Below are 12,846 nucleotides of genomic sequence, written 5' to 3' on the forward strand. Positions count from 1 at the left end.
ACCTGGAAAAATGGTTGTTTTTCTATTCCTATACTCGTCCCAACATTTTTCCTGCCTTGCCTTTAAAGGCCTCTGCTTATTTCATCATCAGCACTCGTTCTCTCAACTGCTGCCAAATGTCATTGCATCTCTGGCACGTTCCCTGATCCTGAAGGATGAGGAAGCCTATTTCCCATGCCGCGTGCTCATATATCTATGCTGTGTCTGCGATGCCAGATGAGAGGAATTTGTCCCACGTCCATGTCTCATCATCCAGCCCCTGCAAAGCTCCCTGGAGAGGGACGATCCAGCTCAGCAGACACTGAGGGAGACTCAGGCCACTGTCAGCAGAGAGCAGACCATCTTACGTGACCTGCTTCTGGCCTCAGGGAGGGAAGACTGTGGGGTAAGAGCAATAGCTTTTCCTTCCCATCGGGGACCAATTAAGGTGTGAGTTTGGAGACGCTGGGCTCACTAAGGCTCAGTTCCAGAGCAATGTAAGAATATACCAGGGCTTCCCTTCCAGCAAAATGACCAGTGATGAAAGTGGTGAGGTACGGGGTATAGAGGAGGAGCAAGAGCTGTGAACGTTTAAATCCCTTCAAAATGTTGTCTATCTAGCAGAAATTCATGGACAGCACACTCAACGAGGAAGCCAGACCCCATTCCTGGAATACATTTTTTGCAGAGACACTGCACCTGGATGCATCTTGGGCTCTGTCTTCCATATGGGCAGTGGAGGGTGAGTTCTGCTCGGCTGGGTTGTGATCATACAGTCAGGTCTTACATGAGTAGTGGAGGGCGAGTTCTGCTCGGTTGGGTTGTGTTCATACAGTCAGGTCTTACATGAGTAGTGGAGGGCGAGTTCTGCTCGGTTGGGTTGTGATCATACAGTCAGGTCTTACATGAGTAGTGGAGGGCGAGTTCTGCTCGGTTGGGTTGTGATCATACAGTCAGGTCTTACATGAGTAGTGGAGGGCGAGTTCTGCTCGGTTGGGTTGTGTTCATACACAGTCAGGTCTTACATGAGTAGTGGAGGGCGAGTTCTGCTCGGTTGGGTTGTGTTCATACACAGTCAGGTCTTACATGAGTAGTGGAGGGCGAGTTCTGCTCGGTTGGGTTGTGTTCATACAGTCAGGTCTTACATGAGTAGTGGAGGGCGAGTTCTGCTCGGTTGGGTTGTGTTCATACAGTCAGGTCTTACATGAGTAGTGGAGGGCGAGTTCTGCTCGGTTGGGTTGTGTTCATACAGTCAGGTCTTACATGAGTAGTGGAGGGCGAGTTCTGCTCGGTTGGGTTGTGTTCATACAGTCAGGTCTTACATGAGTAGTGGAGGGCGAGTTCTGCTCGGTTGGGTTGTGTTCATACAGTCAGGTCTTACATGAGTAGTGGAGGGCGAGTTCTGCTCGGTTGGGTTGTGTTCATACAGTCAGGTCTTACATGAGTAGTGGAGGGCGAGTTCTGCTCGGTTGGGTTGTGATCATACAGTCAGGTCTTACATGAGTAGTGGAGGGCGAGTTCTGCTCGGTTGGGTTGTGTTCATACACAGTCAGGTCTTACATGAGTAGTGGAGGGCGAGTTCTGCTCGGTTAGGTTGTGTTCATACAGTCAGGTCTTACATGAGTAGTGGAGGGCGAGTTCTGCTCGGTTGGGTTGTGTTCATACACAGTCAGGTCTTACATGAGTAGTGGAGGGCGAGTTCTGCTCGGTTGGGTTGTGTTCATACACAGTCAGGTCTTACATGAGTAGTGGAGGGCGAGTTCTGCTCGGTTGGGTTGTGATCATACAGTCAGGTCTTACATGAGTAGTGGAGGGCGAGTTCTGCTCGGTTGGGTTGTGTTCATACACAGTCAGGTCTTACATGAGTAGTGGAGGGCGAGTTCTGCTCGGTTGGGTTGTGATCATACAGAGTCATGTCTTGTTATTCATGGTAGCGGTGTTCTATAAAATATTTGTGAACACTGAATTTGTAAATACTGGGCCATTGTTCTTAGGGGAAATATAGTTTGGTGTAAAAGTAATTATGGTTTTTGTCATTTCAATTACTTTTTTTTTTTCTTTTTTTTCCTAAGACAGATTCTTGCTCTGTCACCCAGGCTGGAGTGCAACGGCACGATCTCGGCTCACTGCAACCTCCGCCTCCCAGGTTCAGGTGATTCTCCTGCCTCAGCCTCTGGAGTAGCTGGGACTACAGGTGTGTGCCACCATGCCCAGCTAATTTTTTGTATTTTTAGTAGAGATGGAGTTTCACCCATGTTGGCCAGGCTGGTGTCAAACTCCTGACCACAGGTGATCTGCCCGCCTTGGCCTCCCAAAGTGCTGGGATTACAGGTATGAGCCACTGCGTCCGGCCCATTTCAATTACTTTTGCACCAACCTAATATATGGTTTAGGTTTCTGTGAACCTCTGATGATAAAAGTTTCTTCAATGGGTCAATACATAACCTTGTTAATAAGATGCTTTGTTTAATATGTTTCTTCAAAATAATGAATTATATTCAGTATTTCTCTAAAATAAAACACTAGCCAAGAAGGGTTTAATACTTTCCTGCCCTTTGGTAACATGATTAAATTTCTTTGGAGTCTAGCCTCACACCAATGCTATCTATTGCATTACACTTTCTCAACATCTGATAAATCCACACATTCAATCACTTTTTATCTCTTCCATCGCTTCCTCATGTACTATAGGTGTTACCTTAGTACTTTCCAGAGTGGTCCCACATACAGATGGGCCAAAGGCACATGCCCCTATCTCCACGTGACCCTGTGTAAGTCCCCAAGAAAACATACCAAAGACTGGCCGGGCGCGGTGGCTCACGCCTGTAATCTCAGCACTTTGGGAGGCCAAGGTGGGTGGATCATGAGGTCAGGAGATCGAGACCATCCTGGCTAACATAATGAAACCCCATCTCTACTAAAAATACAAAAAAATTAGCCGGGCGTGCTGGCGGGCGCCTACAGTTCCAGCTACTTGGGAGGCTGAGGCAGGAGAATGGACTGAACCTGTGAAGTGGAGCTTGCAGTGAGTCAAGATTGTGCTACTGCACTCCAGCCTGGGTGACAGAGCAAGACTCCATCTCAAAAAAAAAGAAAGGAAGGAAGGAAGGAAGGAAGGGAGGGAGGGAGGGAGGGAGGGAGGGAGGGAGGGAGGGAGGGAAAGTAAAGGAAGGAAGGAAAGGAAGGAAGGAAAGGAAAGGAAGGAAGGAAAGGAAGGAAGGAAGGAAGGAAAGGAGGAAGGAAGGAAAGGAAGGAAGGGAAGGAAGGAAGGGAAGGAAGGAAGGAAAGGAAGAAAACATACCAAAGACCGGATAAAAGGATGTAATGTAGTGACATCAAGCTGGCTGCCCTGTGCACTTCTTCTTCCTTTTTCTGGGTGTGCATATTTTTGATTTGTTAACACGAGACCCCCCATGAGCACTGTAGCTCCTGCCTGAAAGAAGCATATCTAACACATAGATTTTCTCCATAAGGCACATCACAGCCTTCTTGTGCTTAGGGACCCTAAATAGGACATCAGCACCATTCTTGGGGGCTGTTTACAGCAAAATCACCACCAGAGAGCACAAAAATATGAAAACCAGCACTCAGGAGACTGCAAAAAGGACATGTGTGCACGGTATGAGAGCCGAACGTGAGGGCAGACCTTCGCGCGCTCCATCTCGGCGGGGAACGCATGCATCTGGTGACTCAGTGTCTTCACCGCTCTGCCTCTGTCCGAGAATGGCTGTGAAACCACTGTCTTGACTTTGGGGTTACAAGTACATTTCAGCGAGTAGGTGAATGTGCAAATACAGAATCTGCAAATGATGAGGACTGCCTGCACTCTCAAGTTCCCCGTGGTCTTGTTAACCCACTGCAGGCAGCTGAAGGCACGTCCCCTGGGTCTCCGTGTGACATTCCCCAGGACGACAGACCAAAGACAGAACTGAGAGAGAACACGGTGATAGCAAACTGCCTGTCCTGTGTATTTCCGCGACTCCCCACGCGTGACTCGATCATATGGCAAAATGTTTACGGCGATTTTTTTTAAGCCTACACTGTGGAAAGAAGCAGCGCGTGTATGTTGCTTAGCAACCGGCATTTTAGCTCTCCTTGTGGAAGGCGAAGCGGTGGAGCTGCTGGTGGGCCCTTCACGCGGGCCTCTGCGGACTCTAAAAGACATCCTTTGGGGAGTAAAACATGGTGTACAGAAAGCCGCAGCTTTCCAAACCCACGACGATCATTTAACGTGGAACAAAGACAACCAAGTAAGGGAGGGAGGGGCAGGGTACTAAAGGCTGCAAACTGTAGGAGGAACTCGGAATCTTTGGACGGAAAGAGACAGGTTCAAAAGAGTTTCCAGGGCAACGGTCAGCACAGACTTAGCCCACTCTTTGCATCAAGTCTGAAAAGAGAAGAGGGAGAAGAGTTCAGGGCCGCTGGCCACTCGCACCCCAGAGCCAGGCGGGAGGGATGGAGGAAGGTGGTGCCTGGAGGGGGCCGGGTGGGGAGGCCCTGGCTATGGAGGACAGGTTGGGCAGGCACAGGAAGGGACTGGGGACGCAGTGGAGCTGACAGGGGCCTGAGGAAGGACCGCGCTGCTCTTTGAAGTAGCTGTGTTTATGCATACATGTTTCACTTCCCGCCTACACTGACCACACTTGCCTTTGAAAATAACATTTATGCTGGGCACTGTGGCTCACGCCTGTAATCCCCACACTTTGGGAGGCTAAGGCCGGCAGATCACCTGAGATTGGGAGTTTGAGACCAGCCTGGCCAACATGGTGAAAAACCCCATCTCTACCAAAAATGAGTATGGTGGCGAGCGCCTGTAATCCCAGTTACTCAGGAGGCTGAGGCAGGAGAATCACCTGAACCCAGGAGGCAGAGGTTGGAGTGAGCCGAGATTGCACCACGGCACTCCAGCCTGGGTGACAGAGTAAGACCTTGTGTTGAAAACAAAAAACAACAGACTTTTAGAAAAATGTCTTTTTAAAATCAGTTAACACTTTTATTAAACAAGAAAAAGGACAAGAATAGGATAATGAACACATTTTAATAAATAATCATTTTGAAAGGCATGAAAGAGCATGTGGCACAGGGGCTGACCAACCAGGGCCCTTCAGGCCCAAGCCAGCACACTGCCTGCTTTTGTAAATAAAGTTTTATTCAAACACATCCACATCTATTTGTTCACATAGTGTCTGTGGCTACTTTTGTGCTACAGTAAGAGTTGACTGGTTGTTAACAGAGCCTATGTAGCCCACAAAGCCAAAAATGTTTGCTGCTTGGTTCTTTGCATAAGCAGTTTGTTGACCCCTGCTCTAGAGTAATGATGAAACAGTATCGTCCCAGACACTGAACCACCAAGCAGAGAATGCAGGTGTCTCTTGACTTCCTGATGACACAACAGTCCATTGCTTTGGGCAGCAAAAACGGAAATAGGCACATGAACTGTAGGCACGCAGCCAGCCACACACACAGGCATGCTCTTTTCTAGAAAAGGGAGAGAGTTTTGTCTTGCTTTTTTCTTTTTTTCTTTTTTGAGACGGAGTCTTGCTCTGTCGCCCAGGCTGGAGTGCAGTGGTGCCAGCTCACTGCAACCTCCGCCTCCTGGGTTCAAGCGATTCCCCTGCCTCAGCCTCCCGAGTAGCTGCGACTACAGGCATGCGCCACCACGCCCAACAATTTTTGGTATTTTTTAGTAGAGATGATATTTCGCCCTGTTGGCCAGGATGGTCTCAATCTCTGACCTCTTGATCTGCCCTGCCTTGGCCTCCCAAAGTGCTAGGATTATAGGCGTGAGCCACCGCACCAGGCCTGCCTTACTTTTTTTTTTTTTTTTTTTACAATACCTTGGTTGAATTTAAGGATGGAAACTACACACACACACACACAGAATTCTTACATGCATGAGATAGCCAAGATTACAACTAATATTTAAATGCCAAGAGAACACTGACTGGTGCCACTCACACTCTTAAGGCCAGCACACTGAACTACATCGATTCCAGTAAGCATCCCACGCTCTATCCACTTCACCTGCAATGTGCCAGAATGCATCAGAGAGCGATGGAGATGCTGGATGAGGGTCGCCAGGTATCAAGCCAGCCCCAAGAGTTCTGAGCTCCCAGCCCTGGGCCCCAAACCCTGAGCCCTGCATTCACCCTCTCACCACCAGGAGGCGCTGCAGAGTGAAGAGGAGAAGGAAGCAAGACCAGAGGGGGGATAGAACCACGGCTTTGAAATACATGCTGGTTATTCAAATCTCCTCCTCGCCACTGACCCTGCCTCCTTCCTATGTACAGCCAACTATCTGTGAAGATCCTTTTCTTTTGTCCCCTGAAAGGTCACCAGTGACCCTTGGAGACCAGCCTGAGATGCCAGGGACCAGGGTCCCAAGATGCCACCATCCCTGGCCCAGTGCTCCTGGCCAAGGTAGGCAGCATCTCTGCAGTTCCTTATCCCTCATGGGAAAGGCTGTTCTCAAGGGAAACCATCACCAGCTCTGCTGAGGGCAGTTCTGCCCTGATGGGTCTCCTAGGTCTCAAGCAAGCATCTTCATTATCTCTGACAGTGCTGAGTTGCGCCAGACTGAAACAATACCTCCAAGGGGGAAAGTCACTTTATTTTTATTTTACTTGAGTTCACTTATTTCTAAGGGACTTGATGATCTGGCTGCCCATGCCTGCTTCCTGAACATTCCTACGTTTGAGGCAAGACTTTACACACCTCCCCTCTGGGGAAGCCATCTGCTCTGCAGAAGTGCCCTTGTCTTGGCAACATTCTCTTCAAGGATGCTAATGCCTTAGGGCATGAATTCCTTGCTTTGGGGTACTAGAGAAGTACCAGAAGCTTGGTATGGGCTGAGCTATCCTGATGGCATTTTCAAAAGGAAAGGTACGTGAAGTTCAAGTACTTCCTGCTCAATTTCAGGTAGATAGTACGCTGTTTGTACTGCAAATGGCATAAGCAGGTCTGTCCTGCAGGATGCTGGGAAGATGACTGCATTAACATTTGTGGGATAGAGAAGCCAAATTCTCAAGTCTTCTGATGAAGGCGACTCTGGTTTGTATCATAAAGTATTGGCAAAAATAGCCAAGTGCAGCATGCATGCTAGAGGTTCTGCACACACTGTCATTTGGCAGTGTGCCAGATGACCAGTTAGCTCATCGAGGAGAGCTTAGAAGAGGACCCTGCAGAGAACCACCATTCTGGCTGAGGGACCAGCCTTTGTGATCCCACCAGCACGCCTCCTATTATGAGGTCATGTCTTGCTTATCCTAAGACTGCTGGTTGGCAGAGGTCTTGAACCATTAAGAGTGCATGAGGTTAATCTAATTATTTGCTCATAGATCTCTTTTATGAGAGAAACTATAGAACTCTGAGGCAGGATAATGCGTGGGAGACACATGTTCTTCCCCACATCATCCTGGTCATTCGGAGCTGGCACCATGATGGCTCTGGAACGTTGGTGGCTGTGCCCAGTTGACAGGCAGGAAAGAAGTGATGGTTCCCCATGGCGCTGCTATTCTTGGTGAAGCAGCAGTTGTTTCCAGGAGGACACGTGTGATGAGCATTCATGAGAGCCCTCAGGGACATCGGAAAATACTGGATAGAAAGAGTTTGCACCAAGTGGAGGTTTTATGTTGCAAGTGTGGGCTGGAGCCAGCAGGTCTCAGTTATGACTTTAATAGTTACCACTGTAGACAGAGGAGGATGAAGTCTGGATGAAATTCGGGCCGCATGAATCCACTGGATCCTAGATACCAGCATTCTACTTATCTGAATAAGATAAAATTCATGGCAATTCAACCTACTTCTTGAGGAAGACCAGCTGTAGACAGCAAACAGTCTCAATAGAACCTTTTAGGAGAAATATATGATGTAACTCAAATTTATAAATAACAGAAGGTTTCAAGTTAAAATCCTAACCAATCTGCTTTGATCTCATTGAACAAGACTCGCCTGCAATGACTGAAGTGAATATAAAACATGAGTTCACTTATATGTGTCCCATGAGAACTTTTATTACTCATTTATCATCCCTTCTTATCTAGAACAATGAATATCATCTCTGTGATAACCATGCAGAACTAGTAGAATCTGAATTACTCTGGATATTCTAATTCTTAAGTTCTGCTCAGGAAATGCATATTCATGTCAAGGCCATGGCACTCAGGTATGATATCAGAAATTTTCAAGGTAACTCACATAATGACTTATCAAAGAAATAGTCCACTAATTCCAGAATACAATTCTGTCAAGATTGAAAACTCTGTTTAGGGCCACAGAGTATTAGAGTTGAAAGAATTTGGGAGATTATTGTATTTCCTAATAAAACGCACTGCCATGGTAACAGGTGCTCTGCTTTCTGCTTGAATATTTTTAACTTGGGAGAACGTACCATCTCCCAGGACAGGCTGTGTAATATTCTGAATAGTCTTTATTATTAGAAAGCTCTTCCTTCTATTAAACTTAAATCTTCTTTTTAATAACTTCTAACCCATGGGCACTAGCTTTGTTCTCTAGGATTGTATGGGGTAAAAATCATCCCTGTTGCTCACACAGGCTCCTCACACTTGACAAGACGGTTATCATGTGCTTCTATCATGTTACCGAGACAAGGCCACTTCTGCATGGCCGTGCGCTTATTAAGAAATGCAGTAATCTCCCAAATTTTTCAACTCTAATACTCTATGGTCCTACAAATGTTCTGTTGCTTAAGAACATTCCATGTTCCTTCCATTGCTCTTCAGATACTTAGTTCACCATCCAAGCTCACACTAGCCCCTTTCCACCCTCACAATTTAGCACTTCTCAGGTCAGGCTTGGGTAGTAAAAAATTTGACCTTGCCTAAAGATAGATCTGGCCTTTTCCATGAGCTTCTGGGAGGTAAACTACATCACACTCATTGGGAGTGCCTTTGCTGAAGGTGAGGGTTGGCCACATAAGATCTCAGGGTGGGATGGGCCATACCTGATAGTCTTATGGTCCAAGCTGGTTTCAAGAGAAAGATCAACCATGTGATTTAGGGCAGGGGCTCTGGGGTCACGCAGTACCAGTCAACCTGAAGACTGAGTTAGACCACATGGGAAATCAATCCATCAATCATGCCAGTGTAATGGAACCACAATAACAACTCTGGACACAGGGCTCAGGTGAGCCTCCTAGGTGGGCAGTGCTCCACGCGTACACACGGATGCAGGCAAGGTAATGTAATGTGTCCTGAAGACAGTGGAAGCGTCCCTTTTGGAACCTTCCTAGATTCTGACCCGTGTGTCTCTTCCTTTGGCTGATTTTAATCTGTATCCTTTCCAACGTAATAAACTGTAGCCATGAGTATTTTCTGTGAATTCTGTGAGTCCCTCTAGTGAGTTACGAGCCCAAGGCCAAACATGCAGTTGTGGGAAGTGACAGTGGTCGTGGGCGGCCTCTTTCTGCTAACTTGGTAGGTGGACCCTCATTGCTTGCAGTTGGTGTCAGTAGTCTTGGGCAGACTTGGCCGACTGGGGGCCGTGCTCTCAAAGTTTGAAGTTTGGCTGATTCTGAGGAGCTCTTCTCAATAAGAGCCTAAGGACCTTGACTGAAAGAGCTGTGTTTTCATTTTGACTTTTCTTTGTAGTAACTCAGCCAATATGTACGACTGATGAGCTCTAGGTCAGAAAGGAGAAAATCCTATACTTATTTTTATTCAATGTAGCATAATCAGGAGCTAGGAATGTCATCACTTTGATGAAAACCCAAAACAACAACTTAGAAAGTAAATTAGTGGACCTTATAGACAAATAGAAAACAATAGATCCATAGATTTCCCCTGAATCAATAGACTGCCAAAACTTATATATTCTAATGAAGTTAAAGATGAAACGAAGATGTACCGAAAGGTTCGGTAACAAGACCCTGTGCACTTACTAGCATGCAGACTGTTCTTTAATAGATGCGTGCTTATTTGATCCACCTGCAGGATCAGATTAGGAATAATGATGTTTATATCATTACTGCAATTTAGAATGCAAATATGACTCTGACATGTTTCACACTGTCTGAAGTTTCACTTCCTTTTAAATTGTATTTGGCCCAAACCATTATCCTGAGTTATCAGTGCTTTGCAGTAGACATTTCCATAGACCTGTCATTTTTTACAGAGCCTTTGCAATGGTATGTGACGAGCTTTACTTGGGGAGGGATATGGAAACATCTCAGTTATGTTGCATTATAACCATTACACATCTGTTGAGTCAAGATGAGCTCATTGTACTATTTAGAAACTTTGATCTCCTTCAGCTTTAAATCATCCTCAGGTTTAGGAGCATGTGTTAATCCCAATGCCAGAGATCTCTGCAGCAACGCAAAAGGGACTTAGGCACCGCTGGGTGAGGAAGATGGAGTCAAGAGTCACGTTGTCATAGTAACCCAGAGACTCTCCCTTGATTTTTTTCTTACTCTTGTCCTTCCCCGGGAACTTTTCAATAATTCTCAGGAAGAAACAAACTGCAGAGCCAAGTGGAATTCTTGGTATAATGAAATCCTGCCCTAGCTTGGCGGCTTCTCTCAGATCTCTCCTCCTGGCTCGCCGCTGCATCATCTTGGAACCTCCTGTGTTGCCTTCGTGATAAACTTGCATTTGTAGAACATTCCTGTGCTTTTCCATGAGTGTGAGTGTTTGTTTCAGCTAAGAAACATACATGAGGTTTATATTTGATGTGGCACTTTGACAGCACCCCTTTCTGTAATCCAATCTACGACCTCCCTTCAGGGTTGACATTAGAAGTGTGTAGAATCTGGCCTTTGAAAATCTGCAAGTGTGTTTAGCGTTCTTTCAAAAAGACGTGTTTACTAAATAAGGCCAGGAAACACCTGGAAGGGTTTCATTTACTCTTTTTTGCCTCCTCCCTAAGCAAAACCCTAAGATGACAGAGCACAGCGGGGACTGGGGACATTACGGGGCTTTTGTTTTCCAGCTCTGCAAACTCAGGTGGGTCCCTCTAGTGTTCTCCAGGCGGTACAAGATGATGCTTCGGGGAAGAAAATATTGGAATTTCTATTTATATGTATTGATCTCTCTTTTTTAAAAAAAAAATGGAGTTGAGAGATACAGTACGGTATTACCAACCAACTTATTCAGTGACTCTCTTATCCCTCCACGTTCCTCGGAAAGGCGAAAAGGAGGTTAAATAGGATTAGACAAAAGGTCTAGGCTTGGTAATTATACTAGATTACAATTATGACTACTTCCAGCCTCCAGAGTTTGGTAGGGCCAATTGTATGCTCTCTATCCAAATAAAATAAACAGACTGGGCAAGTTTGAGCCCCAAGCAGCCGTTGCATTTGTATTCACTGTGTTCTGAGCTTGTGCACAAAAAAGGCAGAGAGGTGTAATCTTGCTCTGCTCAATCAGGCTGCATGTCAGTGGGCAGGCCTTGGGTTACAGGGTAACCTTCCAGGAGAGATGACAGAAACCAGCTCATTAGGCCAGGCCAGCTGCATGGTAACATCACCTTGTCAGGAAGGATTCACACTGGTTTGGGAGGATGGATGTGTTGGTGAAATGTCTTTCTTCCTGTGATTTCACACGCCCGTCTTTCCCTGTGCCGTAGCCTTTCTGTTTAGTCAGCAGCGTGAGGCTTAAAACAGGATTCTGATTGTCAAGGTCAGGGCGCTCCTTCCGCCCCTGCTCCCTGCTCCGGACCCGTGGTCCTTCCAGCACTCAGCTGGGTATCCTGAATATGGTTCCAGGAGGCCTGGCGCAGCGCCGATGCCACCAAGGCTGTTATTCCCTGAGATGGGGCCCCCTGGAGCTTGCCTGATGGGCTCAGACCGGCATGATCGTGGTTTCATGTGTTACTTCATTGACTGGCAGTCTGGAAGGACTCCCCCTTATCAGGTGATGGTGACAAGAAAGATGATTTGGTGACTTTGGACCTGGAGCTGGGCGGCTGAGTGAGGAGGATGAAGGTGCCTTCCTACACATCCGTCCCTGCTCTGCAGGCTCGGGGCACACACCCCTCTATTCACCACGCCCTGAACACGCTGTGAGCTTTCGTGCCTTTCCTGCATCGGTGCTTATCCCAGGTTTCAAGTCAGAAAGGCCCTTTCATCTCTATCTATGGAAATTCTTTCATGTCCTGCTCAAATCCATGGATCCACTGATTATTATCTACTAATAATCTTTGTCATTCAGGAAAACAAGGGGAAAAGTCTGACAGAACTAGCAACTCCAAGGGACTTGTGTCCTTAGAAATCAGCTGCCTTTTCCTATTTTTATTGTGGTGAAATAGACACAAAATTTCCTATTGTAACTGTTTTTAAGTGCACAGTTCAGTGGCATTGCGCCCGTTCACACTGCTGTGCAACCATCACACCATCTATCTCCAGAACCTTCCCAAACAAACTCTACCCATTAATCAGTAATTCCCCACTCCCTACTCCCCTGGCCCCTGGTAACCGCCATTCTACTTTGTGTCTCTATGAATTTGCCTGTGCCAGGTACCTTGTATAAGTGGAATCATATAATATTTGTCCTTTGGGGTCTGGCTTATGTTACTCAACATGCTTGCAAGGTACATCCACGTTATATTAACAGCATGTGTCAGAATTTCACACTTTTTATGAGTGAATAATATATTCTGTTGGATTTGGAAGCAACCTAAATGTCCATCAACAGGTGAATGGATGAAGAAAATGTGGTACATATACACAATGGAATACTATTCAGCCATGAAAAAGAATGAGATCCTATTGTTTGCAACATCATGGATGGAAATGGAGATCATTTCGTGAAATAAGCCAGGCACAGAAAGACAAACACTACATGTTCTCACTTGTTTGTGAGACCTGAAAATCGAAGCAATGGAACTCATGGGTCTGGAGAGTAGAAGGAT

At 46.5% G+C, this 12,846-nt stretch overlaps 1 protein-coding gene across 2 annotated transcripts in view; it reads right to left on the reverse strand.

Annotated features, from left to right (window-relative positions):
• Positions 1-12,846, reverse strand: part of KIF26B (kinesin family member 26B) — a 555,676-nt gene that overhangs the window by 19,233 nt on the left and 523,597 nt on the right. The gene's annotated exons all lie outside the window — the stretch shown is intronic.

This window comes from Macaca mulatta, chromosome 1 (genome assembly GCF_049350105.2).
Source record: "Macaca mulatta isolate MMU2019108-1 chromosome 1, T2T-MMU8v2.0, whole genome shotgun sequence".
Lineage (NCBI taxonomy): Eukaryota > Metazoa > Chordata > Mammalia > Primates > Cercopithecidae > Macaca > Macaca mulatta.